This window comes from Dendrobates tinctorius, unplaced genomic scaffold (genome assembly GCF_039654945.1).
Source record: "Dendrobates tinctorius isolate UK_male_01 unplaced genomic scaffold, ASM3965494v1 ptg000011l, whole genome shotgun sequence".
Classification (NCBI taxonomy): domain Eukaryota; kingdom Metazoa; phylum Chordata; class Amphibia; order Anura; family Dendrobatidae; genus Dendrobates; species Dendrobates tinctorius.
In genome coordinates this window covers 38,793,024-38,816,551 of record NW_027361679.1, presented here as the reverse complement: position 1 = coordinate 38,816,551, position 23,528 = coordinate 38,793,024, and the positions used below count along the sequence as shown (strand labels likewise).

At 45.9% G+C, this 23,528-nt stretch overlaps 1 protein-coding gene across 5 annotated transcripts in view; it reads right to left on the bottom strand.

Moving 5' to 3' along the window:
• Positions 1–23,528, bottom strand: part of LOC141046751 (transmembrane protease serine 11C-like) — a 149,739-nt gene that overhangs the window by 96,887 nt on the left and 29,324 nt on the right. The gene's annotated exons all lie outside the window — the stretch shown is intronic.

Here is a 23,528-nt window from a genome sequence, read left to right as displayed (position 1 = left end):
CCTGCCGACTACGCCAAATGTGGTAATAGCAGGTACGAAGGATGCAGTGACGAGACGCGAGACAGATATGACTTTAAACATTATCTTTTATAGATAAATGCCATTAGGGCTATTGTTACGCAACCAACAGAATAACAGTAGTTGTCCTCGCAGGGAACCAATACACATAAACAAGGATTGGGAGAACACGACTAATCCGGCAAAGACCGGTCACTACAGGGCCGCGGAATGGCCAACTACGGGTCCTTAGTCACTATGTATGACTTATCCATCCTGACGTCCCTTGGCGTTCTGTTCCACAGTGTGCCTGCGTCTCAGCCACTGGGCCCAGCCACTGAAGATCTGGCGTAGTCTTCGGGCGTTCCAACGCCCGGGAGGAGCAGGGGCACAACAGGCCCGCGGAGAGTTCTTTGGCGGGATGTCCCCCAGCGGAGGCAGCGGGGTACCGCCTGGGAGCGGGAGAGTGGAGGTCACAACTCCCTGACAGGGACTGGCAGCGGCGGTGATAAGTGGCGGTTGATAGGCCACAGGCGCGGTCTGCGGCCGCACTGGAGGATCCGCAGCGGGCACAGGCCCAGTCTCTACCGTGGACTGGAGCGGGGCGGTGGCAGCTGCGGGCGGCAAAGGAGGAGTCACTGCAGTGGTCGGGAGTGAAGCGGCGGTGGCTGCGGGCAGCAGCGAGGAGGCCGCAGCCGCGAGCTGGAGTGAGTCGACATCGGCCGTGGACGGCTGCGAGTAGGCTGCAGCCGAGAGCTGGAGTGAGGCAGCAGTCTTCTTTTGTCGGTAAGCTTGGCGCCGTCTCCCTGCGGTCCACCGAGAGTCTCCCTCCTGTCGCTGTCCTCCTCTCTGGTAGCTGCTCATGGCTCTTGCTCTCTGGCCCTCATCCAGTCTCCACCTCCTTCCCTCTCGTTCTGCTGACTCACACAGTCTGGCCCTCTCCGCCCCTCTTCTCTGGACTCCTCCCCCAACTGCCCTGTCAGTCTCAGCCGTCCATCCCTTAGCTCTGCTCCCTGGAAACAGATACCCCAGGAACCTAGAAGACGGTCCCCTCGGTTCTGGCCCAGGTACTCGGCGGAGGCCTCTCCTCCTACACTGATATTAGGGGAGGGGAGTAAAAGAAAGATATCATGAAAAGCTTATGTGAGACTCACGCAGCAAGCTCAACCTCACAGGTAAACTGGAAATTAATGGTTAGAGATACAAGGGTTTGTAAAAATAAGAGTGGTGATAAAGAACACCCTTGTTTTAAGGGGTTCTAAATAAATCCTTTGTAGTGAACTAGGGCAGGACGAATGACTGATACAGCACAGATCCAGGTCAAGAAGTGCCAGGGAAACTCCACATCTTCAGCAACAAGAACAAGAAGGTCCACAAGACTGAGTAAAAGGCTTTTTTGATGTCGAGCAATAGAAATATTGCTTCTTAAAGGGGTTGTCCGGGCTTTTCACATAATCTCAGTGCATATCTGGGCTGCAGAATGCTGACAATAAGTAATTTACCTTCTGTGGCCAGTTTGCAGGGTTTGCTAGATATCAGCTCTTGCTTGTAAGAAAAACGTCCGGGGGGGTGTGTTCTGGCATTGAAATGAGAACTGGTCGTTTCCTTCTACTCTACTAAAAACATGCCCTCTATAGCAACAACCCACCCTCCATAGCTACAGGCCCTCCCCGACCACATGAAAAAGCCCTCCTCACACAGTAACAAATCCTCCCCCTCTAGCAGGCTCAGTGCAGAGAGCAGCTGCTCCTCCCCCAGACACACGCTGAACAGTGATCTATGGAAAGTGAAACTAGTGAGGAGGAAATGACCAGTTCTCATTTCAATGCCAGAACACACCCCCCCTTGACGTTTTTCTTACAAGCAAGAGATCATATCTTGGAAACCGTGCAGACTGGCCACAGAAGGTAAATTATTACATAAATTATTATGTGAAAAGCCCGGACAACCCCTTTAACTACATTGTCTACAGTGATGCAGTAGGTGAGAATCCTGCACAGCTTATCAGAGACCTGCTTACATGTGCAGTGCTAACATTTCAGTTAATAGATTGAGATCAATATTGATTAGAGAGATAGGGCTACAATTAAGGTACTGTCACACTAAGGCTGGTTTCACATTCGCGCTTTTTAAGCGCACGCACGGCCGGGGGTAGCTCCGCCCCCGATCCGGCTCTCTGCCCGGCGTGCCCGCCCCTTCCTTGTAGCGCCGCCTCCTAGCGCACAGCGGCGCCTGCGATCGGCACACCCTATCTTTAGCATAGGGTGCACAGATCGTGCGCAGGCCGTGCGCTAGTTGCGCTTTGACCTGCGCTGCGCACTTTTGACGGTGCGCCGTGCGCGCCAAAATCCGAAAAGTTTGATTTTGGCGCGCACGGCGCACCGTCAAAAGTACGCAGCGCGGGTCAAAGCGCAACTAGCGCACGGCCTGCGCACGATCTGCGCACCCTATGCTAAAGATAGGGTGCGCCGATCGCAGGCGCCGCTGTGCGCTAGGAGGCGGCGCTACAAGGAAGGGGCGGGCACGCCGGGCAGAGAGCCGGATCGGGGGCGGAGCTACCCCCGGCCGTGCGTGCGCTTAAAAAGCGCGAATGTGAAACCAGCCTTAGCGATGCACCAGCGATCCTGACCAGCGATATGACCCGGTCAGGATCGCTGGTGCATCGCTAAGTGGTCGCTAGTGAGCTGCCACACAGGCAGATCTCACCAGCGACGTAGCAGGGGGTCGGGGGTCGTTACTTACCTGTCAGACGCGGCGATCCTGACGTCCTCCCGCCTGCGTCCGCGTCGTTCGTCGGCGCCACAGGAAGCTCAGCAGGAAGCTGACGACGAGAAACGGTCCAGGATGTTCTCGCACGATCAGCGATAATCAGCGGGGGAGCGGTTGGAGGTAAGTATCAGACATAGCGATATCGCTAGCAATATCGCTATAACGTCACAAAAACCAGTGACGTTATAGCGATATTGCTAGCGATATCGCTAAAGGTACTGTCACACTTAGCGATGTACCAGTGATCCCGAACAGCGATATGACGCGGTCAGGATCGCTGGTACATCGCTAAGTGGTCGCTAGTGAGCTGCCACACAGGCAGATCTCACTAGCGACATCGCTGGGGACGGGGGTCGCTACTTACCTGTCACACCAGGCAATCCTGCGTCCTCCCGCCCTGCTCCACGCGTCGCTCGTCGTCACAGCAGGAAGCGCCGCAGGAAGCAGACGACGAGAAACAGTCCTGGACGTTCTCGCGCGATCAGCGATAACCAGCGGGGGGGAGCCGGTCGTAGCTAAGTATCAGACACAGCGATATCGCTAGCAATATCGCTATAACGTCACTAGTTATAGCGATATTGCTAGCGATATCTCTTAGTGTGACATGCCCTTTAGTGTGACAGGGCCTTTAGACAAACTCAGATGGTCCATGCCCACTCTGGAAATCAGATAGTGATAGTGATAGTGGCTGACAAGGCCTTGGGGCTGGAAGGCTGCCATTACGTAGTGCATTAAAGTAATTTGCAACTTGGAAACCAATTATAGAGGCATATTTTATGGCAAAAATGACTAAGAAACCATCCAGACCAGGTCACTTGTTCACCTTTAGATGTCATAATTCCACCCATTCTGACAAGTTTCCCTAAATAGTACCACAGCACAAAAATTTATCGGAGGACAGTAGCACAGATTGTAGGTACGAATGTATTGCAGCCTGATCCAGGGTGGGCTCTGACTGAGTATAGGTTGGCTAGGTGGTCTTTGAATTCTTGGACAATATGTGATGTCCAGCAGAGGATGTGGTCTGCTGTTTCAGAAAGGCATACATCTAAGGACACCCATGTGTGCACTAAATTAACCATTCTTTCTTTTTGCAGACAATTTCCTGAATGCAGAATCCTATCAGAACTGTTTATATGCTTTCCATAAGGAACTTGGACCTAACTCGGTTGATTAACTGCAATACACTATTTAAGCGGACATCTAGGAGTTTCAAGAACTCTACATTGGAAAGCAGGGAGTCATTAAGGACCCAGCTGAAAGTTCTAGAGCGGGGATATGGTGAGGAATAGGGTAAATGATGGTCTAACCATGGGGGGGGTGAGCAGGATGGAAATAGACAAATATGTATGTGGTCTATACTAAAAAGTGCTTGTGGTGAGAAAAATAAGTATAGTCTCTAGTGTGACATCTAACATTCTTGTAATTTACAGTATATCGGGAATTTTATTCAACATATTATTGTTTAATAACTACAATAAAAAATGACTCTTTTTTTTCTCTGAACATACAGCTCTGGCAAAAATTAAGAGACCACTGTAAAATTTTCAGTTTGTCTGATTTTTCTCTTTATAGGTATATTTTTGAGTAAAATGTAAATTGCTCTTTTATTCTATAAACTACTGACAACATGTCTTCGAATTTCCAAGCACTAAAGTTTGTGTTTATTTTCAGAAAATGAGATATGGTCGAAATAACAAAAAAATGCAGTGCTTGCAGACCTCAAATAATGCTAAGAAAACAGGTTCATAATCATTTAGAAACAACAATACTAATGATTTACCTCAGGAAGAGTTCAGAAATCAATATTTTATGGAATAACCATGATTTTTAATCACAGCTTTCATGCGTCTTGGCATGCATTCCATCAGTCTTTCACACTCCTTTTGGGTGACCTTATGCCACTCCTGGTACAAAAATTTAAGCAGTCCTTTGTTTGATGGATTGTGACTATCCATCTTCCTCTTGATTACATTCCAGAGGTTTTCAATGGGGTTCAGGTCTGGAGATTGGGCTGGCCATGACAGGGATTTGATGTGGTGGTCCTTCATCCACACATTGATTGACTTAGCTGTGTGGCATAGTGCATTGTCCTGCTGGAAAAACCACTCCTCAGAGTTGGGGAACATTGCCTGAGCAGAAGGAATCAACTGTTTTTCCAGGATAACCTTGTATGCGGCTTGACTCATATGTCCTTCGCGAAGATTAACCTGCCCAATTCCAGCCTTGCTGAAGCATCCCCAGATCATCACCGATCCTCCACCAAATTTCACAGTGGGTCCAAGACACTGTGGCTTGTACGCCTCTCCAGGTCTCCATCTAACCATTAGACGACCAGGTGTTGGGCAAAGCTGAAAATTAGATCAGAGAAGATTTTGTGGCGCCCCTGAGGGTTCAGTCGCCACAGAGGTACTGCACCTCCTCCTGAGGTGTGGTACCCCACCATCCAGGTAAGGTGGAGACACCTGACCACACTCCAACACCTGCACCCCACACCACAAAGTAGTGTAGCAAAGCACCTTCGGCGGCTCCCTGCTTGGAGTATAGTATAGCACCCCTTGGTGGCTCCCTGCTTGGAACACGAAACGTGCTGGGAGGTGGGTGGAGCTGAGTTTACATAAAAAGAGCGGGAAGAGGATAGGATTTAGTTAGTTAGTTAGTCACAGGAGTCTGACAAGGTCGGTCTGTGAAAGGAGATCCCCTGAGTGGGATGGAGGAAGGAAGTTCTGCAGCCGACTTCAGTGATCTGGGTCCGCTGGCACAAGAAAGGAACGTTGAAAGTAAGCCTAACTCTCCATAAGATGGAAAGAATTAGTACGGAACGTGTGGAGAATAAGAGAACAAGAACCAGGGTTAGAGAAGAACCCTTCCCAAGTTCTAAGCGCAAGGCCAGGGTCCGGTCCCCGAGGTTGTACGGCTACAAATGGTCCTGCAGCAGACACCGGAGGAATAGAAGTAGTGACCACTTCATTCCCACACTAGACTTGGGGGCACAACAGCAACGTGAGTGAGCCGGGACTAGGTAGAAGGAGTCCCCGAAGCAGGCTACAGCTGTCTGCCGTACAAGTAGAATTCTTAGGAACATCTGACAGGAGGAACTCCAGTGTAACTCAGAACTGTGAGTACTTCACTCAAAGGCGCTAAGAGGGAGACGTTCAGAAAAGACACATATGTTGGCGGAGTGTTGGAAAGGAGTACTTCATCTTGCCTAGAAGTTGGCTGATCTCCTGACCCAGAGGACACAGCACGGATGCGTGCACCTGTACCACAACAGACTGTGAGTAAAGCTTTGGAACTACATGCCCTGGTGTCCTCCACTTATTCCTGCACCAGCCTGCCCGACACTGCTACATCCCTCCTGCGCCCGACACTACACCATCTACGTAAGTGTCACTTCACCTACACTGCCCTGGGACTACAGCCCTACCTGTGGAGGGCTATAACATCATTGCTGCACTACACCATCTGTCCCAGAGGATCTGTCTGCAGCGTCGGTTAACATTGGCCAAACACCACAGATGGCGTCACGAATCACTTATAAACTTTCACCATCATAAGCACACTGAAACAACCCCTTTTGCAATGGAGCCCCAGGGCCATGGACCGGGTCACTGCTGTCGTGACAACTCCCGTTAAGATGATCAACCGGCTCGGTACCGAGTACCCCACAGCCCTGGTGAGTGAGGGCACTCCAGTTACCTTATTCCATTCCTCTATGGTCCATTCCTTATGATCTTTGGCAAACTTCATCCTGGCTTTCCTTTGTTTCTCAGTGACAAAAGGCTTTTTTCTACCTTTAAATGATTTGAACCCTCCTGCCTCTAGGAGTCTGTTACGAACTGTTCTTGCTGTGCACTTCACCCCAGCTGCCATTTGATATTCCTTTTGTAGGTCACTTGATGTCATCCTGCGGTTGCTGAATGACATTTGAATAAGATAACGGTCACTCCAGTCAGTGGAGAGTGGTTTTCGCTCTCTGCCGATCTGTAGCTTTATTGTCCCCAATATCTGCTGCTTGACCTTGTTGTAATTTACTGCCTTCTTAGAAATTTTAAGGGTGGAGGCAACATGACGCTCACTGCATCCCTCTGCTAGTAAAGCCAGATTTGAGCCCTTCTTTTCCTCACTCAATACTTTTCTTTTCAACTCCTTTGGCATGGTTAAAAGTTATTTTTTCATTCCTACTACTTTTGGGATGTTACTAGTACTTATTTTACCATCCAGCTTGCCCTATTGCAAGAGGATTGTGAACACCACAGCAGGGTTTTTTATACTTTCCTTCATTAAATAAGATTTGGTTCAGGTGATCACCTAATCAGAAGCATATTAAGTAGAATGAGGTGTACTCTGGTTGGAATTCAACTAACACTGGAATGGAATGGCTGTCAGACATGTTAGAGACGCTGATTTTTATAAAACTGCGCAGTGATCTCTTAATTTTTGCCAGAGCTGTATATCACATTTAAATGGTTAAAAATCAGCAAATGAACCATATCTTTATTTATACAATCACTATTGTCCTTTGTAGTATTTCAAGTAAGTCAAGATTTTTATGTATGCCCGGTGGTGGATGTTATACGATTCTTAGAACAGGTATCCGATGTCACATTTACCAAAGCAATAGCACTTAAAGAATATTATATATCTTAACCCTGACAAATAAATTCCTAAGAAAAAATTCTATAGATTTTGCCTTAGTGAATTTACTTGAGCATTCTTAGAACAGGTTCTGTAATGAAAAAATAGGGTCATAAGTAATAACTGATGACAAAACAATTAAATGTAATAGAAAATTGCCGAATATATAGATAAGGTTTAGTGGCTCATTTGGAATGACAAACACAAATGTTCGGGTAGTACATTTTTAACCTGTTCCTTGAGAGTAAGGAAAGTCGATGAGAATAATCACAAAGTTAACCTTATATGAAAATATTTCTATATTACAAAGTTCCATTAAATCATTAATATTAGTAATAAATTATTTACAGTATTAACACTTCAAGTAGCTGGAAAAAAAGAGCTAGAACAACTTTGAAAGCCACAGTTTATCATAAGGCAAGGTTCACACTGATTTTTATTGAAGAGGAGTTTGAGGAGTACCTGGTCCTAAATTATTTTCAAAAACACTTAAATTACCTTTTAATACCAGGTTATAAATTTGGTCTGAGTTAAGATAGGCTTATACTAACGAAGTTGCGGCTACATATTTTCAAATCAGTTTAGACAAGCCGATCGCTCCTTGCATGCACATAGAGTGATCAGTAATAGATTGTTCAGTGCACATAGGCTGTCATTGTTCTTAGCAGCGCATCTTGTTTACACAGATGATGTGCTACTGGTGACAATAGTGATTTTTAAACAACCAGGTTCAAAATTATTTCACCCAATCAAAAAGCGATTTTTTTCATTCATGAGATGATTGGCAGCCTGTTTACACTGAAAAGTCCTGGGAACACTTATTCATGATAGTCTGCCAAAGTATACACATTAAACCACCTCCCCATACCTTAGGGCCCCGTCACACATAGCGACTCACCAGCGATCCCGACAACGATATCAACGTGTCGGGATCGCTGGTGAGTCCTAAAATGATCGCTGGTGAGCTGTCAAACAGACAGCTTCACCAACAATCAGCACAGCGACGCCGAGCGCGCGGCATTGCTGTGTACTTTAGTTACCAGCGCGCTGATGCAGGGAGCTGGTAACTATAATAATAATAATAAATTTTATTTTTATAGCGCCGACATATTCCGCAGCACTTTACATTTCAGAGGGGATTTGTACAGACAATAGACATTACAGCATAACAAAAATCACATACAGTAGATTATAACAAATACCAAGAGGAAAGAGGGCCCTGCTCACAAGCTTACAGTCTATGAGGAAAGAGGTAGACACAAAAGGTGGGTGGTAACAGTTGCCCTGAACTAAGGTACACATCGGGTTTCTAAGGGGCGTGCGTCACTTAGAATCCTGATGTGTACCTTGGTTACCAGCTCCCTGCATCAGTGCGCTTGTAACTAAGGTACACATCGGGTTTCTAGGCACAGGGCGTCCCCTTAGAAACCCGATGTGTACCTTAGCTACCAGCTCCTGCTCGCTGGTCGCTGGTCTCCCGCCTGTCACATGCAGCGATGCGTGCTGATCAGCGGGAGACTAGTGACCCCAAAAATGTGCAGGGCTTTCCATCAACGATCAGCGATACCGGCAGGGGGGCCGGTCGCTGATCGCTGTCACACACAGCGATCTCGCTGGTGAGATCGCTGTTGCGTCAGAAAACTAGTGACTCAGCAGCGATCTTGCTAGCGAGATCGCTATGTGTGACGGGGCCCTTAGATGACTGTTGGCCAAATGATAATTCAGCCGATCGTTTGGCTGGCAGTTATCTCAGCCGTCTCTGTGTTCTCAATGAAAAAGTTGCTGTCAGGTATCTTTGGCTTATCTCAGGGAGAACAAAAAGATGGTCAGTTTGAAATTGGACATGCCAGATCCTTAACTTCCCTGATAATCTTCTGTCCAAGGCCCCTATACAGATTAGACTATTAGTCTAATGTGTGTTTGGGGAGCTTTAACCAATTGCACCAAAATACATTCTCATCTTCCTCATCTACTGATATCATTCTAAAATGAATCTTTACTATTCTTTGCAATGGAGTTGTCTTTCTATCGGTTTACACACTACCACTATTTGTGCTTGACCTGACATAATTTTAAGATAATCAAATCAGTTTTCTGAAAGATGAGACAGATTTCAATCAGATCAAATGGCAATATACACACACCAACTTTGGTCTGATTGGACAGAAATTGGTCAGCTATTAGTACATGTGAATACAGTCTTAAGTCAGTCATTCACATTAGATCAGGGGTGGGGAACCTCAGACCCACGAGCCATTTGCGGCACTCGATGACCTTTTCTTTGGTTCCTGGGAACCCCAGTGATTTGGCCAGAAGTTGTGTTCTGGCCATCGCTGGCCCTTTATTGTCTTTTTACTCTGAGAACATATAGCGTTCACTACTGAACGCTGTGGCATGTGTAATAAAAGATTACATCCTCACACTGGCCAGCGTCAGTATGTACTTTGTGGGCCGAGTTAGCGTGTAACGTTCTCCCATTTCATGGTAGAAGACAGCAGCAGCATCTTCTATTATCTCTATACCGCAGCTCCAAAGTGTCTCTTGTGATATATGTGTAGGGGGTCAGCCCCTGCTGAGAATTGAATTACATTGTGACTTTAAGAGACAATTCTCCCCTCTAATTTGTGTACACTTGGACTAGTCCTTTCTCCCCTGCAGCTTGCTGTGTGTTGGTTGTAAACAAGAAGCAGGAAGTGTTAGTTCAGGAATGGAGAGGGAGCCTCGTGCCTGTGAGAGACAGGCAGGACAATAAGTGTGTCCTAACAACGAGAGACTGGTAAATGAACTAACAGCTTCAAGTGAAAAGATAGTGCCCAGTTACCACAAGATCAATCACCAGGACCGTGTCAGAAGGAAAGGGTCGCATCACACAGTCATGTACTTTACCCCGAGCACCAGTAAACTGAGGGAAAAAAACAACGCTGTGATACCAGTAATCTATCAACATTGAAAGTAGGAAAGCGAGGATCCGAAAGAAAATGGCTCAGTTAACCTGAAGGAAGAGCTCAAAATAACAAACTCTGCTCCACTACATCAGGACCAAGCAGCAGATACCAGACTTTCTTCTAAGTTTTACAGAACTGTGTGTGTGACACCGGTGTTCAACTAATTTTGAGTGTAGAGCAGGGTTCTTTAGCTAGGACGCAGCAGCAGCACGACTCAATTATCAAAAGCCTGGTAGGAAGTTAGAAGAGAGTAGTTTGCAGAAATTGTTTATACTGTTTGAATTGAACTTTGCATTGCCATAGCTGGAGCGCAACTTGTAAGACACGCTCCAGCTATCTCTCCTTGCATTGATTATTGCTGTTATCATTACAATAACTGTGTTTTGTTTCTTCCTCCTCATCTACTGTACCGTATTTGAGCCCTGCCCGGCGGTGTCGTTCAAGCCCCGCTACGTATGTACCGCAGCTCTATGTCTTTTGTGATGTCTATGCTGCAGTTCCATATCTCCTTTTATTTATATACTGCAGCCCCATGTCTCTCTAGTGACATATATACCATAGCCCCATGTCATCTGTGATGTATATAAAGCAGTCTCGGTGTCTCCTATGTGATGTTTATTGCAGACCTCCCACTGATGGTGTTCTTTAAATCTAATGTGATCAGTGATGAATTTCCCACTGTGAGACCTGCAGTGTATTATACATCTGTGTTTGGTATTACTTCTGCAAGTTCTTTACAAAACTTATTGCAAAGAGTCAACTGCACTCCAGACCCATGCAAAAAGTAGTTAAAAGTAGCAACATCATCCATACTACATAACATCACAGCTGTACCAAAGAGAAGCAGTACCAGCCATCATATTAGCGGTGAGTTAATTAAAGGGAATCTGTCACCCCTTTTTTGAGATATCATGTAATGATATCATTCAATTGTGTGTCACATAAGGATTCTCTTAGTACTTTTGCTTCCCCCTGACCCCACACCTTTCATGCATAAATACCTTTTTTATATCGGTTCAGATGTATGTAAACTGCCACGGTCCGGTCCGATGGGCGGGGCTTATTCAACTCGTCCCCCCCTCCTTGTCTTGCTCTACACAAGAAGAAATACATAGAGCAAGACAGGGAGGGTGGAGCAGGTGAATAAGCCCCGCCCAGCAGACCGGACCATGGCAGTTTACATACATCTGAACCGATAAAAAAAAGGTATTTTTGCATGAAAGGTGCGGGGTCAGGGGAAAGCAAAAGTACTAAGAGAATCCTTATGTGACACACAATTGAATGATATCATTATATGATATCTCAAAAAAGGGGTGACAGATTCCCTTTAAATGTTTGACCAAATATAGCATGGTAATTTCTAAGTTGATAAGTTTGTATGGCTCCTGAATGATGGTATACAGTGCTGTGCAAATTAATTGGGACAAAGCATTTTTTTAAGTAAAATCGTAAGTTGGTTACCAGTCAGTGATTCAAACCAATTTTAACTGCTTTGAACAGGTGTGAGTGCCTGTTCAAAGCAGTTAAAACTGGTTTGAATCACTGACTGGTAACCAACTTACGATTTTACTTAAAAATATGTTTTGTCCCAATTAATTAGCACAGCACTGTAAATAATCTAAAGGCCATAGGCAGGAAAAAGGTTCCCCAACTGTGCAGTAAATGGTAGTCATTTGGACAAATCTTCAGGTCGGTCATTCGGCGACAGCCATCTAGGCTGCCCTCCCATAACAGGAGTGCTCGTTCAGCTGAGTGGTCCAGTGTTCCCTCCGGAAGAACAAAGCATTTGACAATCTGAAATCAAACATGCCCAATTGACATTTCCCCTCAATGATTATTTGTCCAGGGTCACCATACACATTAAGCCCCCGTTACACATAGCGATATCGCTAGCAATATCGCTGTAAAGTCACCGATTTTGGGACGTAGCAGCGATATTGCTAGCGATATCGCTACATGTGATACTTACCTCCTACCGGCTCCCCCGCTGATTATCGCTGGTCACACGAGAAGGTCCTGGATCATTTCTCGTCGGGCGCTTCCTGCTGAGCTTCCTGTGGCGCCGACGAGCGACGCGTGGACGCGGGCGGGAGGACGTCAGGATCGCCACGTCTGACAGGTAAGTAGCGACCCCCGACCCCAGCGAAGTCGCTGGTGAGATCTGCCTGTGTGGCAGTTCACTAGCGACCACTTAGAGATGCACCAGCGATCCATATCGTTGTCGGGATCGCCGGTGCATCACTAAGTGTAACGGTACCCTTAAACTATATATATCGGCCAACATTATTCGAATGTGCATGTGAGAATTTAATAACATGAAATGAATAGACCTTAAAGGTACTGTCACACTTGGCGATGCACCAGCGATCCTGACAACAATATGGATCGCTGGTGCATCGCTAAGTGGTCGCTAGTGAGCTGCTAAACAGGCAGATCTCACCAGCGACATAGCAGCGGTCGGGGGTCGCTACTTACGTGTCAGACGAGGCGATCCTGACGTCCTCCCGCCCGCGTCCACACGTCGCTCTTCGGCGCCACAGGAAGCCCAGCAGGAAGCTGACGACGAGAAACGGTCCAGGACGTTCTCGCGCGATCAGCGACAGACAGCGGGGGAGCCTGTCGGAAGTAAGTATCACACATAGCGATATCGCTAGCAATATCGCTGCTACGTCACAAAACCAGTGACGTTACAGCGATATTGCTAGCAATATCGCTTAGTGTGACGGGGCCTTTAGACAAGCTTACAATTATTCTGTCCATTGGCTGACATAAACATGACCGAGATATAGACTTCAGTCCTAACAGAGGATTTTTCATAGGCTCCAATTCAGATGGAGACTACAGTCTTAATGAGGATTGGCATAGAATAGGGACCTGGAAAACGAGAAATGCCTTAGGCCGGGGTCCCACCAACCTGCCCAAAATACGGTCTATAGTTTACAGGCATAATGCGGATGAATGACCTCAAAATAGTGCTACGTATGTCATCCGTAATCAAGGTGTGGTCGCGTATTTTGCGCATGTAAGCATCCGTATGTAATCCGTATGCAATCCGTATGGCGAGATTTTCTCGCAGGCTTGCAAATTGGACATATAATGGAGCCCTATGACAGGGTTTCTAACAGAACCGAAAGAATAGATATAGACACATAGAATGCATATATATATGTGTGTATTCTATGTGTCTATATCTATTCTTTCGGTTCTTTATTAAAACTGTCAGTGTGAGTTTACTGTAATTGACGTGTTTGCTAAAAGACGCCTGGTGCGTATTTCTCGCAAGTCACATGTGTGGTCCGTGTGTAATCCGTATTTTTTGCGCACCCATAGACTTGCATTGGCGTACTACGGGCGTAGTACGCTGACAATCGCAGCATGCTGTGATTGGCACGGACCGTAGAATACGGATGAGAAATATACGGCTGTTGGGAGCTGCCCCATAGAGAAACATTGGTCCGAGTGTAATGCGTGCTTTTAACGCCTCTCACTCGTCCGTATTCCTCTCTAGTGTGACCCCGGCCTTACCGTGGCTTCCAGGTACACATAACTTGGCCATTTTATGCGCTAAACTTTCTCAATTTTTCATACTTCTAATGCAGTAATTCAATTCATTATTCATTTTTCATGTTTGCATGGTTTGGCGCTACAGTGTGCTTCCTTTTTTTGCTTGAATATATATGAGTTGGTGACTCTAGGTTAAGCACCTGTTCACACCATGCTTATGCTTGGATGTGACGGTCAGTTTTGGAAATTTATAAACATGACAGCAATCAGCCAACAAATAAACAAAACACTGACCCACTGACTGGCTGAATGTTTTATATAACCTGAAATATAATTATGGTTGGCACGTCATCTGACTATGTAAAATTTGATGTGCAGCTGACTAGAGAGGAGTGGTTCTTTCGGAATTTGAATTTCCCTGCTTTGCTGAACTTTCCACAAAAATTTGATTCACTGTGAACTAGTTTTCTCAAATCTCAGTACTGTAAATTTCTGGGAAAATACGCATGGGGGACAGAAAGGATCCCGCTGATCATAAGAGCTTTCACTCTACAGGAAACAGAGCGAAAAAGAGAGAGAACCCTACTGACCATAAGACCGTAAACCCTATGGGAGAAAGAGCACCCTGCTAAGAGATTAAACTCTATCCCCTTACCGACCGCTGACGGGATAGTACGTCAGCGGTCGGTATCCCTTGCTTTGAGGTGGGCTCCGACGGTGAGCCCACCTCAAAGCCGAGACATGTCAGCTGACATGCGCCCGCAATAACATAACTAGTTAAATCCCGCTGTCAAACGCTGACAGCGGGAATTTAACTAGCGCTTCCCACGCCCGGCTGGAAATGAGCGCATCGCCGACCCCATCATGTGATCGAGGGTCAACGGCGTGTTGCCATGACAACCAGAGGTCTCATAGAGACCTCTCTGGTTGTTGCTGGCAGATTGCTATGAACACCACCCTGTGGTCGGCGCTCATAGCAATGCTGTATTTATGCTACATACAGTCATATGTTAAAGTTTGGGCACCCCTATTAATGTTAACCTTTTTTCTTTATAACAATTTTGGTTTTTGCAACAGCTATTTCAGTTTCATATATCTAATAACTGATGGACTCAGTTATATTTCTGGATTCAATTGAGGTTTATTGTACTAACAGAAAATGTGCAATCTGCATTTAAACAACATTTGACCGGTGCAAAAGTATGGGCACCCTTATCATTTTCTTGATTTGAACACTCCTAACTACTTTTTACTGACTTCCTGAAGCACTAAATTGGTTTTGTAACCTCATTGAGCTTTGAACTTCATAACCAGGTGTATCAAATCATGAGAAAAGGTATTTAAGGTGGCCACTTGCAAGTAGTTCTCCTATTTGATTCTCCTATGAAGAGTGGCATCATGGGCTCCTCAAAACAATTCTCAAATGATCTGAAAACAAAGATTATTCAACATAGCTTTTCAGGGGAAGGATACAAAAGTTGTCTCAGAGATTTAACCTGTCAGTTTCCACTGTGAGGAACATAGTAAGGAAATGGAAGAACACAGGTACAGTTCTTGTTAAGCCCAGAAGTGGCAGGCCAAGAAAAATATCAGAAAGGCAGAGAAGGAGAATGGTGAGAACAGTCAAGGACAATCCACAGACCACCTCCAAAGACCTGCAGCATCATCTTGCTGCAGATGGTGTCACTGTGCATCGGTCAACAATACAGCGCACTTTGCACAAGGAGAAGCTGTATGGGAGAGTGATGCGAGAGAAGCCGTTTCTGCAAGCACGCCACAAACAGAGTTGCCTGAGGTATGCAAAAGCACATTTGGACAAGCCAGTTACATTTTGGAAGAAGGTCCTGTGGACTGATGAAACAAAGATTGAGTTGTTTGGTTATACAAAAAGGCGTTATGCATGGAGGCTAAAAAACACAGCATTCCAAGAAAAATACTTGCTACCCACAGTAAAATTTGGTGGAGGTTCCATCATGCTTTGGGGCTGTGTGGCCAATGCCGGCATTGGGAATCTTGTTAAAGTTGAGGGTCGCATGGCTTCAACTCAGTATCAGCAGATTCTTGACAATAATGTGCAAGAATCAGTGACGAAGTTGAAGTTATGCAGGGGATGGATATTTCAGCGAGACAATGATCCAAAACACCACTCCAAATCTACTCAGGCATTCATGCAGAGGAACAATTACAATGCTCTGGAATGGCCATCCCAGTCTCCAGACCTGAATATCATTGAATATCTGTGGGATGATTTGAAGCGGGCTGTCCATGCTCGGCGACCATCAAACTTAACTGAACTGGAATTGTTTTGTAAGCAGGAATGGTCACAAATACCTTCATCCAGGATCCAGGAACTCATTAATAGCTACAGGAAGTGACTAGCGGCTGTTATTGTTGCAAAAGGAGGATCTACTAAACATTAATGTCACTTTTATGTTGAGGTGCCCATACTTTTGCACCGGTCAAATTTTGTTTAAATGCAGATTGCACATTTTCTGTTAGTACAATAAACCTCAATTGAATCCAGAAATATAACTGAGTCCATCAGTTATTAGATATATGAAACTGAAATAGCTGTTGCAAAAACCAAAATTGTAATAAAGAAAAAAGGTTAACATTAATAGGGGTGCCCAAACTTTCACATATGACTGTATAGGCGATCTGAGCATCGCCTATATGTAGCAGAGCTGATCTATGACATGCTTCTAGCCTCCAATGGAGGCTATTGAAGCATGCCAAAAGTAAAAAAAATGTGCTTAAAAATGTAAAAAAATAAAAGTTTAACTCAACCCCTTTTCGCCCAAATCAAAATAAAACAATTAAAAAAAAAATCAAAACTACACATATTTAGTATTGCTGCTTCAGAATCGCACAATCTATCAATAAAAAAAAGGATTAACCCAATCGCTAAACGGCGTAGCGAGAAAAAATCAAAACGCCTGGATTACGTTTTTTTGGTCTCCGCGACATTACATTAAAATGCAATAACGGGCGATCAAAAGAACGTATCTGCACAAAAATGGTATCATTAAAACGTCAGCCCGGCATGCAAAAAATAAGTCCTCACTCACCCTGAGATCACGAAAAATGTAAACACTATGGGTCTTGGAAAATTGCGCATTATTTATTTTTTTTATTTTTTTTTAAGCAAATTTTGGAATTTTTTTTCACCACTTAGATAAAAGAGAACCTAGACATGTTTGGCATCTGTGAACTTGTAATGACCGGGAGAATCATAATGGCAGGTCAGTTTTAGCATTTAATGAACCTTTAAATAAAGCCAAACAAAAAACAAGTGTGGGATTGCACTTTTTTGCAATTTCACCGCACTTGGAGTTTTTTCCCGTTTTTGAGTACACAACATGGTAAAACCAATGGTGTTGTTCAAGAGTACAACTCGTCCCACAGAAAATAAGCCCTCACATGGCCATATTGATGGAAAAATAAAAAAGTTATGGCTCTGGAAAGAAGGGGAGCGAAAAACGAAAAATCGAGAAAAGCTCCGGTCATTAAGGGGCTATAGGATAAAACGTACCCTGCTGATCATGAGAGTTTATACAGTACAGAAAAGATAGAGAACCTCACTGACTATAAGAGCTAAGGCCTGTTTCACACATCAGTTTTCCAGGTTAGTCCAAAATCCGCCAAAATAGCGGAAAACGGATCCGCAGGCGGACTGACAGAAACGGGTGTCACCGGATCGGCGGATGTACTGATCCAGTGAAGGTAAAATTTAAAGGAACCCGAGCAGAGAGAGTGGCGCGAAATAGCTGACTACCTCCATGACCGAGAACGAGCGGGCGGCATCGCGTGTCAGTACAATGTGAGAAGAATGGTCGCGTGATCCTGATCGATCGGCATCGTCGTGTGATCCTGATCGATTGGCAGGCATGGCGCGTCGCGGGATCCTGATCGATCGACAAGCATGGCGCGTCGCGGGATCCTGATCGATCGGCAGACATGGCGTGTCGCGGGATGCAGATCGATCGGCAGGCATGGCGTGTCGATCGGCAGGTGAGAGAGAGAGAGAGATCCAGCAGCCAGAAGGAATTGCAGGTTAAATCTGTAGATAAACACAAAATGCGGATCCGGCCAGAGAAAAAACGTTGCATGGTCCGTTCGGTGATGTCAGCGGACGCCAAAATTTTGGCGGATCCGCAGACATACGTATGCAATGGACGTCCATCAGTCAAAATCCGCCAATAATGCAAGTCAATGGGGAAAAAATCGGATCCGCCAAAAAAATGGCAGATCCGTTTTTTTCACAAAACGGCGGATCTTGACTGATTGTGAAAAACTGATGTGTGAAACAGGCCTTACACTTTACATGCGAGATAGAGGTAGAGGACTCTGCTTACCATAAGAACTTATACACTACAGGAGAGAGGAATTTACTGATCATAGGAGCTTACACTTCACAGACTACAGAGAGAGAAACCTGCTGTCCACAAGAGCTTACACACTAGAGGAGAGAGAGCAACAGAACCTTGATGACCATAAGAGATTACATTTTACAGACAAGAGAGAAGACTCACTGACCATAAGAATTTATACTGTAAAGGAGAGAGAAAGAGGGAGAGGATGCTGCTGATCATAAGAGTTTACTGTAGTGAAACCTCCACCAGAGGGAGCTGGTGAGGGAAGAGAGGTTACACACTAAGAGCAGCAACCCTGAGCAACAGCACAGGTGCCACAGGTAACGAGAGAGAATAGTCAGACGAACCGAGTCAGAAACTAGCAGGAGCAGATGTACCAGAAGGAGCAGCAATACACGTAGTCAAAATACCAAGCCGAGAGTCAGAAAGCCAGAACATGAGCACGGGGTCCAAAATGTGAGACGAAATACGTGGTCGGGGTACAAGCCGGGGGGTCAGATGCCAGAGAGGGAGCGTAACAGCAGAGACAAATACCAAGAGACGGGGTCAGAAATCAGTCCGGGTCATACACGTGAATATCAGTCAAAGGCAGGAGGATCACCAAGGTACAAGGGTCAGAAGCTCTAAACTGGAAGCTTGAGCTATCACTAAAGGGCTTGTCACACTAAGCGATATCGCTAGCAATATCGCTAAAACGTCACTGGTTTTTCTGATACTTACCTCCGATCACTCCCCCGCTGGTTATCGCTGATTGCGCGAGAACGTCCTGGGCCGTTTCACGTCGCCAGCTTCCTGCTGGGCTTCCTGTGGTGAGACGAGCGACGAGCGTGGACGCGGGCGGGAGGACGTCAGTATTCTGACTCATGGATATGTAGAACGTATGGTGCCTGGATAGACCTCTCTTTCTGGGTCCCTTCCATATCGACCTGTACTCACGTTCATACCGATTAATCAGACAGCTTAACTCAGCCACGATCTCATGTAAGAAGACTCCAGGAAAAGAAGGATGCTTTAACTGAAATTCTTGTATTATGATGAAAGCAGCAGGTAAAAAGAAATATTCTTCAGAGGACATGTAACAGGATGCATACAGATGGAGGGACGATCACAAAATGGAGAATGAAGGAGGGAACAAACATACATCACAGGACTACAGGGAGAGAGTTGGAACAAAATACAGGAAAAGGCAAACTTCTGCTAGCAACAGATGATGCAACACAAACAATGCAAATATTAAATGATTTCCCAAGTCGTGGGACATGACACTCCCCGTCTGAAATCCTTGGATTTCACGATGTCCGTAATTCTTCGAAGTCGTTCGAACCTGAAAAACAAGAGAAAAGAGAAAAACATGTATGCAATAATAAACATCAAACATTTTTAAAGTCCAACTCGTTGTTGTTGACCCGTAGATGACACCGGAAGATAAGTCCAAGACTATAAACCCATCTTCGGATTGGGGAAGCCGGAAACATGCCAACTCTTCCACCAACCCAGCAATCCAATGGAAAATGTCAATGTTCAATAAAAAACTGGGGAATGAGGAGGAATGCTCCCCGCCGTGAGCAACGTCCAGGAGCAATGTTCAGTTCATGTGACGTCCTCCTTTCGCAGTAGCAGCACGAGATCGGTGACCGGACGGAGGAAGGTTCGGGTAGAGCCCCCTTTTGTCACCTTAACTTCTGTCTTACGAGTCTTTCCGTCCTCGCTGGGCATGACCTTGTTGATAAGACCCATTGGCCAGTCGTTACGATGAGCCTCTTTGTCTTTTAAGAGAACAAGGTCTCCTTCTTGGAGATTTGGACTGGGTGTCTGCCATTTGTGACGGGTTTGAAGCAGGTGCAAGTATTCGGTCTTCCAACGGTGCCAAAACACGTTGGCTATGTGTTGTACTTGCTTCCACTGACGTTTGTAAATGTCCTTGTTATCGAAATTCCCGAGAGGAACTGTAGCAGCTCCAATCTTCTGTGTAAGAAGTGTAGCTGGGGTAAGAATCATTGGAGAATAACAACGTGGGACTTGGAGTTGCTCTAAGAACTTCAAGGACTTCTTCCATGTCTCCCACCTTTGCTGTTTCTGAGTCGGAAGCGGGGTGTCCCAATCAGTGTTCTCGGCAGTGAGCTGTCTTAACAGTATCTTGCCTTGAATAGTGATGGATGCTACAAACCCGAGAGGATCGTAGATGCTGTTTATGACAGATAGGACTCCTCGTTTGGTAAAGGGTTTGTCACAGGGCGACACTTGGAAGGTGAAGGTGTCCTGTTTGATATCCCACAGTAGACCAAGGCTGCGCTGTGTGGGAGGAACATCAGAACCTAGGTTGAGGTCCTTTAGGTTCGTGGCATGGTCCTCAGATGAAAACGCGCTCAATACTTCTTGACTGTTAGAGATGATCTTGTGGAGTCTGAGGTTTGATGTGGATAGCATTTCCTGTGTCCTGGAGAGTAGGTTAATTGCCTCTTCACTTGTGGGCAAGGACTTGAGCCCATCGTCTACGTAGAAGTTCTTCTCTACGAATTGATGAGCATCGGATCCGTACTCTCTCTCACCTTCCTGGGCTGTCCGTCTCAGTCCGTAGAGCGCCACAGCAGGTGAAGGACTGTTGCCGAAGACATGGACCTTCATCCGGTAGTCTATGACTTGATTGTTGACATTGTTGTCTTTGTGCCATAGGAACCTAAGATAGATTCTGCTGTCTTCCTTCATGATGAAGCAATGAAACATCTGCTGGATGTCGGCCATTATAGCAACAGGTTCTTGTCTGAAGCGGATCAATACTCCAAGGAGGCTGTTGTTCAGGTTGGGTCCAGTTAGTAGCAGGTTGTTGAGAGAGAGGCCTTCATACTGAGCACTGGAGTCAAACACCACTCTGATCTGGTTAGGCTTGCGAGGGTGATAGACACCAAAGGATGGAAGGTACCAACATTCTTCTCCTTCCTTCTGTGGTGGCGCAGGTTCAGCATGATCTTTGTCAAAGATGTTCTGCATAAAGTCAATGAAATGCTTCTCCATCTCTGGTTTCCTCTTTAGGGTACATTTTAAGGATGAGAACCTTGCAGTTGCTTGCTGCAGGTTGTTTGGCAACCTCGCTCTTGGGAAACGAAAGGGTAAAGGAGCTACCCAACTGTTGGAGTCATCTTGAACAAATTCTTTGTCCATAACCTTTATGAATTCTTTATCTTCCCTTGTGGGTGCTAACTTGTTGTCTTCACTTGTGGAATCGAACACTGTTGACCCAAGGTTTTCGTCCCAGGGCTGGAGCATGTTCATGTTGTTGAAGGATTCCTGTTGCCTCTTGGTGTTGCTCACTTTCTCTTTCACCCAGTAATGATGTGGGCATGGCTGAAAATGAGTGCTGCGACCATTTGGCAAGATGTGTGTTTTGTAAGAGGACATGTTATTAGGTCTCTTCATCTTGTGTATGCAAACATCGCCTATAATTACCCAGCCTAGATCCAAGCGTTGGGCAAATGGTGCGTCGTGTGGTCCGTTAATTTGCTGACGTACCTTGTGCAGCTGGAGAATGTCTCTGCCAAGCAGAATCAGGATATCTGCGCTGTTGTTGAGGGCTGGTATCTTGTTTGCTATCCCCTTGAGATGTGGGTAATGAAGAGCAGCCTCTGGCGTTGGGATCTCTTCTCGATTGGATGGAATCTGGTTGCACTCGACAAGTGTGGGTAAGGGTATCTCCACGGTGTTGTCGAGGGATGTCGCTATAAGACCACTGGCCCTTCTCCCAGAGACCTCTGTAACACCGCTGCAGGTACCTAAGGTGTAAGGGTAAGCATTTCCCTTTAAGTTAAACATATCAAAGCGTTCTGACCTTGCAAGTGATCGGTTGCTCTGATCATCCAAGAGGACGTACACCTTCGCGGCTTTCTCTGGGTGACCGTTGGGATATACGTTCACCAGGCAAATCTTCGCACAGGACTTGTCCCAGAGACCTTCTCCGCAGACTTCTGTGCATGAAGAAGATATTGTGGTATGACTTGCAGTTTGAGCTGCGTCCTCCCCGCCATGGCTCGTGGTGGGGGAAGGAGTATGTGTAGAGTCAGGACGGTATGGGTGGAGTGCTTGTACGTGATCCTCACTGTCACAATCCATACACTTAATTGTAGTTTTACAGTCTTTAGCAAGGTGTTCAGTAGAAGCAAAACATCTGTAGCATACCCCGAACTTCTTTAGAAGTTCCTTGCGTTCTTGGAGCGGTTTCTTCCTGAAGCCGATGCACTTTTTTAAGGGATGTGGCTTCTTGTGGATGGGACACTCACGATTTCTCTATCTTTTCACCCTTGTTGCTCTTGCCTGGGGCTGATGTTGGTAAGGGAAGAATATCCGTCTTCTTCACTGACACTGGACCCCTGCGGTTTCTGTCATTCGAGCGTGTGCTCACGTATTTAGAGGGAGGTGAAGCTGGGCCACTGGATTCTCCATAGGAAAAGCTTGGGTCGTTCTTACGCTCTGCAATGTCTTTTATAAACTCACAGAAGTAGGAGAACGGAGGAAATGACACTTGATGGTCTTTCTTGTATTTTGACCCTATTGCAGTCCACTTCTCTTGTACATTGTATGGTAGCTTGGAGATAATGGGGTTTACTCCACAAGCAGTGTCCAGGTAGCTAAGGCCAGGTAGGTGGGTGTCTGCCTTGGCCAGCTGGAGCTCTAACAGCAGGTCACTGAGCTCTAGGAACTTTGAACTGTCCTTGCTGGATATCTTTGGAAAACTCTGTAGTCGCTTGAACAGTGCATCCTCTATGGCTTCTGGACTGCCAAAGTTTCTCTCTAGCCTTTCCCATGCAGCCATGAGACCAGCCGTTGGATTACTGATATGTACAGACCTGAGTCTCTTGACACGCTCTGTGGATTGTGGTCCTAACCATCTGATCAGCAGGTCCAGCTCTTCCGCAGCAGTGATGCCGAGGTCACCAGTTACGGTTCTAAAGGCACTTTTCCAACCTCTGTAATTTTCAGGTTGGTCGTCGAACCTTGTGAGACCGGTTTTAGTAAGTTCACGGCGAATCATGTACCTTGCGAAGTTGGACATGTCTGTTCTTTCTGACTTAGGATGCACAATTGTAGGCTGAGCGGTGTTGTACATAGAGGTGGAGACGTCTTGGCCTTGAAACATGGGGAAGTATGGAGTGGCATATGCATTTAGTCCAGCAACTGGTTTGGTGGGTATAGTTTCTGCTACATGTGGAGGTGGCACTGTGTGGTTGTCGAGGGTATAATGACCTTGAATGCAGGATTCTGTAAGTGGATCGGCATCCTGGTGCTCTAGAGAAGCATCAACACCATCAAG